The 6,705-nt window shown below is 36.5% G+C and overlaps 1 pseudogene; it reads left to right on the top strand.

Moving 5' to 3' along the window:
• Positions 1 to 217: 217 nt before the first annotated feature.
• Positions 218 to 1,774, top strand: LOC136118544 (eIF-2-alpha kinase GCN2 pseudogene; annotated as a pseudogene).
• Positions 1,775 to 6,705: the final 4,931 nt, after the last annotated feature.

Here is a 6,705-nt window from a genome sequence, read left to right as displayed (position 1 = left end):
TTAATATCCAAAATATACAAGGAACTCATACAACTTAATAGCAAAAAACCTACAAACAACCCAATTAAAATATGGGCAAAAGATTGGAATAGAGTTTTTCCAGAGAAGACATACGAATGGCTAACAGGCACATAAAACGGGGCTTAACATCACTAATCATCAGAGAAATGTAAATCAAAACTGCAATATTACCTCACACCACTTAGGAGGACTATTAATGAAAAGGCAAGTGATAATACATGTTGGCAAGGATGTGGAGAAAAGGGAATCTGCTGTCCTCAACCTGGAAGAACCTGTTACAATAAGCTCTTGTGACCTCCTTGTTGTAAGTGCTGGCCAGATATCCATGACCAGGGCCATCAACCGAGCCCAGAAACTCTGGTCAGTGAGAATCACAGCAGAAATCATGTATGACTTGTCACAGTCCCAAGAGGAATTACAGGAGTACTGCAGACATGATGAACTCACCTATGTGACCCTTGTCTCAGATAAAGAAGGAAGCCATGTCAAGGTTAAATCTTTTGAGAAGGAATAGCTAACAGAGAAATGAGTGCTGGAGTGCAATCTCGTGGTCCATGTTGGGCAGAAACTGAGGACTAAAGTCAGTGATGAAAGTGTTACCAAACTTAGATTTGGCTGCTTGTTGCTTGAAAGCCAATACTGAAGAGACAAGTATTGGTAGAAAGGAAAGGTTGCTTTATTTAGGAGGCCAGCAATCCTGGGAAGAAGGTGGACTCATGTCCCAAAGAACCAACTCCCAACTGCCAATCAAGGGGCATGAGATTTTAAAGGGAAGTTTCAGGAGTTATAAGTGGAGGGAGTGGGCTACATGTAGAACAGCACAGTCAACTCTGACAATCAACTTGAATTTGGTCATGTGGTGGTCTGATCAGTGTCATCTTGATTGTTTTAAGTACAGTTAATCTTCAGTTCCAGGGTCTGTTTGTTCCCATTTCCTTGAGGCCAGTTCTTGGAATTGTGTAAGATGGAGCAGTTTATGTCATGGCTACAGTCTGGTCATCATGCAGTTAACTTCTTCCACCTAGTTGGGGTTTCTGTATCTGCAAAACAGCTCAAAGTACATGGCTCAGAATATTATCTATAGCCCTTGAGGAGGAACTAGAGGTCCTTGACTTTGTTTAATGACTAAACTTTTATTATTTTATCCTATTTGGCTGCTTTTCTTTGCTTCTGCATTTTTCTCACTTCTCTGATTAAATTAATTCTTTGGCTAAAGTTTTTCTACAGACAAGAGGCAAGTGGAGGACACGGGGAGCAGGTGTCACAGGAAGGCCCCTTGAGTCCTGCTCGATTACAAAAGGACTATCAGAGAAATTTCTGAAAATCTTGCCGTACAAAACCTGAAGGGGTCATTTTCAAATGCTTCAGGTTTGTTGAAACCCATGAAGCAACATTTGTTCATATTGTGAGTGTGATAGTCCCAGAGAAGCTGTCAGCCAACACTAGGGGATGGTATGAAACTCAGATAAAAACACTTCATACCTGCCTTGCCAACTTACATCAGAAAAGCAGTGAAATTGAAATTTTGGCTGTGGATCTACCCAAAGAAACAATCTTACAGTTTTTATCATTAGAGTGGGATGCTGATGAACAGGCATTTAACACAACTGTGAAGTAGCTGCTGTCATGCTTGTCAAAATAAAGATACCTCAAATTAGTCTGTGATGAAATTTATAACATCAAAGTAGAAAAAAAGGTGTCTGTGCTATTCCTGTATAGCTACAGCAATGAATACTACAGAAACTTATTTTAATTCTCAAGAATGATGATTACACTATGCAAAAAGACAGGAGCTTATACTATATAGTGTTGTACATTCATTGTAATTTAAAATTAACTTTACATTCTAAGAAGCTGTCCTACAAAGTAAGTTGTAAGTTTTTCCTGTGTAATATATTATAAATTTATCTTTCTGAACACAATAAATGCTTTCATATTTTAAAAAGGGAACTCTTATGCACACATGATGGGAATGTAAACTGGTACAGCCACAGTGGAAAACAGTTTTTGAGGTTCCTCAAAAAATTAAAATAGAACTACCATATGATCTAGCAATCCCACGTCTGAGTATATATCTGAAGGAAACAAAACCATTATCTCAAAGAGATAGCTGTACTCCCATGTTCATTGCAGCATTATTCACAATAACCAAGGTATGAAAACAACCTATGTGTCTGTCAGTGGAAGAATAATCAAGAAATTATTAGATACACTTCCAGACACACACACACACACACACATACACACAGGAATATTACTCAGCCTTAAAATAAAAAGGAAATCCTGTCATTTTTGACAATGTGGATAACCTGGAAGGCATTATGCTAAATGAAATAAGCCAGACAAAGACAAACACTGTATGGTATTGAAATGGAGCAGGACCCTATAGTATATGCCCCCCATGTCCTCAGCCTGCCTTTTGTCTGTGGAAAAACTTTAGCCAAAGAATAAGTTTAATCAGAGAAGTGAGAAAATGCAGAAACAAAGGACAAGAGTCAAAGGAGACCAAATAATAATAGTTTAGTCATTAAGCATAGTCAAGGACCTTTTAGTTCCTTCTCAAGGGCTATAGATAATATTCTGAGCTATATCCTGTGAGCTGTCTTATAGATACTGAAACCCACACCAGGTGAAGTTAACTTCGTGATGACCAGACTGTAGCCATGACATAAGCTGCCACAATTCCGAGAATTGGCCTCAAGGAATGGAAACAAACCTACCCTGGAGATAAAGATTAATTGTACTTAAAACAATCAAGATGACGCTGATCAGACCACCGATGATCAATTTCAAGATGACTGTCAGAGCTGACTGTGCTATTTCTGCATGTAGCCCCCTCCCTCTGTCTATAAAAGCTCTTCTCCCTGATTTTCAGTGGGGGTGAGTTGGCCTATGGACAGGCATCCGCCCTCCCCCACACTTGCTGGCATCCAAAATAAAGCAAACTTTCCTTTCCACCAAACTTGCCTCTTTATTGGCTTTTAATATTTATTTATTTTATTTATTTTTGGCTGCGTTGGGTCTTAGTCGCGGCACGCGGGATCTCCACTGCGGTGCACAGGCTTCTCTCTCTCTAGTTGTGGTGCGCGGGCTTAGTTGCCCCACGGCATGTGGGATCTTAGTTCCCCGACCAGGGATCGAACCTGCATCCCCTGCATTGGAAGGCAGATTCTTTACCACTGGGCCACCAGGGAAGTCCCTTTATTGGCTTTTGAGTGGTCAGCAGCCAGACCCCACTTTCGGTTACAGTATCACTTAGATGGGGAATCTAAAAAAAAGTTGAACACATAGAAACAGAGTAGAAAAGTGGTTTCCAGGGACTGCAGATGGGGGAAATAAGAGGTTGGTAAAAAGGAAAAAGTCAGTTATGAGATGAATAAGGACTGAGGATCTAATGTATAACACGGTGACTATGAGTTGATAACGCTGTTTTGTATGACTGAAATTTGCTAAGAGAGTAAAACTTACATGTTCTCACCACAAAAAGAAAAAAGGCAAATATGTTAGGTGATGGATATGTTAATTAACTTGACTGGGGGGAGGGGAATCCTTTCACAACGTAGATGTATATCAACTCATCATGTTGCACACTTTAATTATCTTACAATTTTATTTGTCATTTATACCTCAATAAAGCAGAAGAAATAAGTACCCATGTGCACTCCTAAGTTTTCCCTTAGGTTTCCTTGTGAGAATCACGAAATTATTTAGTTACCTCTTAACTGTGCTTTTCTTCCTTCTAAATTAGGAGTCTTTAAATAAATTTGTCAGAAAGATTGTTTAAATAAATCTTGTTCTATACAAAATTAGCTTTAAGGAGTTGACAGGATTGATTCAGGGGACAGACAATTCTGATAAGAATTGGATGTTAGATTACAGACAGGGTCCAGGGGTGCTAAGAAGTGGTCAGAAACAGGGGAACAAAGTAGCAAACAAAGAAAGCCCTCAGACCAGGGTAGGTAGTATGCTAGGGCATTTGTGCTTTTTTCGTTCCAAAGGGAACTTCTGAGAACAAAATATGCAGGCTTGTAATTCTTATTGTTTTCCTAATGATACAAACTCTTTATTTTATTTTTCTTTAACAAGTCACCCTCATCATTCAGCTTGAGGTTCTTCACTGAGAAGCTAGTCCATAATGCAGATTCAATTTTCAGACAAAATTTCCTGAGGCAGTGTATATATTTTATTTTAAACCAAACAATGGGTAACATACTAAGGTCCTCCACCGCACTAATACTGTGATTCTACCAACAAAAACTATTAAATATTAGGCCTGTTTTTTCTTTAAAACTTTACTTTTGCTTTTCATTTGATCCTATTTCCAAAAGTTTTTGGCTACACATAATTTTACTAAGGTATTTGTATTGGATTCAATGTAATATCATTTTAACCAAAAACGTCCCTTTTGTCTTTGAATTGGTACCATATTTGTATTTTAGAAACATTTAGTTTCCTAGCACCCAGCAATTTAAAAAAATAACTGGCTTAGTACAAAAACTTTCACAAATCATTTATCTAAAACTACCACTGACTCTTGAACAACGCCAGGGTTAGAGGTGCCCATCCCTACACAGTCTGAAATCGGCGCTCCGTATTCATTGTTCTGCATCCAAAGATTCAACCAACCTTAGATCATGTAGTAACATAGTACGCATTTATTGAAAGAAAAATCTGCATATAAGTGGACTTGTGCAGTTCAAACCCATGTTGTTCAAGGGTCAATTGTACTTGCTTATATATGTTGCAATTTCCCAAGAATCCCCTCTCCTGTTTGGGGCAATGGACAGTGTGTGTGTGTGTGTGTGTGTGTGTTTTTAAACCAGCATTCTCATTTATCTTGTTAAAAGCTTAAAACAACAACAAAGAAGAATACCAAACTTATTCATTTCGTTAAAAGTAACAACCTTTTCTTGGTTAATTGATGGTCTTTTTCTCCCTGTTATTAATTCAATATTCTGTATTGTATTATTTTTCCCTAGAAAGCTTATAATTCAATGCATCATGTTTTCATTATTACTTTTCTATATTTTTATTTAGTTGTTTAATAAAGGTCTTCAAAAAACACAAGTCGGATTTTTTCAGATTTATTTTTCTCCTGGTTTGTTTTTTTTTTTTTTTTTGTATGGAAAATTTCAAACACAAAGTCAAGGGAATGGAATGATTCACTGCCATGTACTATTATCCAGCTTTAACAATTACAAACACATGGTCAGTCTGGCCACATTTTGTATATTTTTGCTTCAGTCAGTTTGTTTTTTTCTTGCATTTCCTTAAGATACTCAGACTTTATCTACTATTGTATATAATGTTTTACCTTATTTTTGTGTACCGTCTTGACCATGTTTCTCAAATACTGTAAATTTACTTTTAGTAGTACCTAAAGCCTTGTCTTGTCTCCTCAGGCATCATTCACACTAGATGATAAACATATAGATGTGTATTCTGGTACTCACGTGTCAACAATAAGGCATTTTTAATTTGAGTCGACCTGGATTACAAAGAGTGAAAAACTGGCTAAACCAGTTTGACCAACACAGGAAATGTGACCAAAAATAGTACATTTTTCAAAAAAAAAAAAAAAAAAAAAAAAAATAGTACATTTTTCAAGTTTAGTGAAGGTTGAAACTGACAATTTAAAATTTCTGAACATTGACTAAACCATCAACTCTATTTCCTGGTGTTTTTCTTTCTTCGTATATGAGGAAAATTGAAGCAAAGAGTCAAAATATCATGGACTGTGGGAGGGAGATTAGCTTCCTTCATTTTTCTTAGTTCTTACTTTCTTATTCTTTCAATTGTCCAAAATAACTTGGGGATTTAGTAATTTATTAAGGATCTGCCATATCAGCATATCATATGTCACTTAATTCATTTTCTACAATGAATTAATATTATTGATGTCATATTGATTACTTTAAACCATGTAATAGAAAAATTAGAGCAAATTTAAGAGTAACATATCTAGATATATGTTAAATGCTTTCTTATGAACTTTAATATTGTTAACCTGTGTTTATCTAAATTTTTCTCTCACGTTTATCACATTCCTAAGTCTCTCATTTTTGAGATGTTTGAAAATAACAGTGCTAGGTACACAGCAAAATTGTGAGGAAGGTACAGAGATTTCCCATATACCCCCTGCCCCTCTCCAAATAGCCACTCCATAAATGTTACCAAACCAAACTTGGGTCCACTCATCTATGGACATTTGTATTTCCTTGATGACATGTTTTGAGGAACATTTTTCATGTGCATATTTCCCATCTGTATATCTTCTCTACTCTAAGTACCTCATATAAGTGGAATGCCAACAAACACAAGAAACACTTCTCATATAAGAAGACACAGTATAAGTCTTCTTGTGACTGGCTTATTTCACTTAGCATAATGTTCCCAAGGTTTACCCATGTTATACAATATTGCAGAATTTCCTTCCTTTTTAAGGCTAAATAATATTCCATTACATATATACCACATTTTTCTTATCTTTTCATCTGTGGATGAATAATTCAGTTTCATCCACATTTTAGCTGTTGTCAATAATGCTGCTGTGATTGTGGGTATATAAATATCCCTTTGAGACCCTGTTTTCAATTCTTTTGGTTATATCCCCAGAAGTGGAATTTGCTGGATCCTATGGTATATCTATTTTTAAGTTCCTGAGGAACTGTCATACTGTTTTCT

This window comes from Phocoena phocoena, chromosome 2 (assembly GCF_963924675.1).
Source record: "Phocoena phocoena chromosome 2, mPhoPho1.1, whole genome shotgun sequence".
Taxonomy (NCBI): domain Eukaryota; kingdom Metazoa; phylum Chordata; class Mammalia; order Artiodactyla; family Phocoenidae; genus Phocoena; species Phocoena phocoena.
Note: the sequence above shows the minus strand (reverse complement) of the source record. Positions and strands in the feature narration are given on the sequence as shown.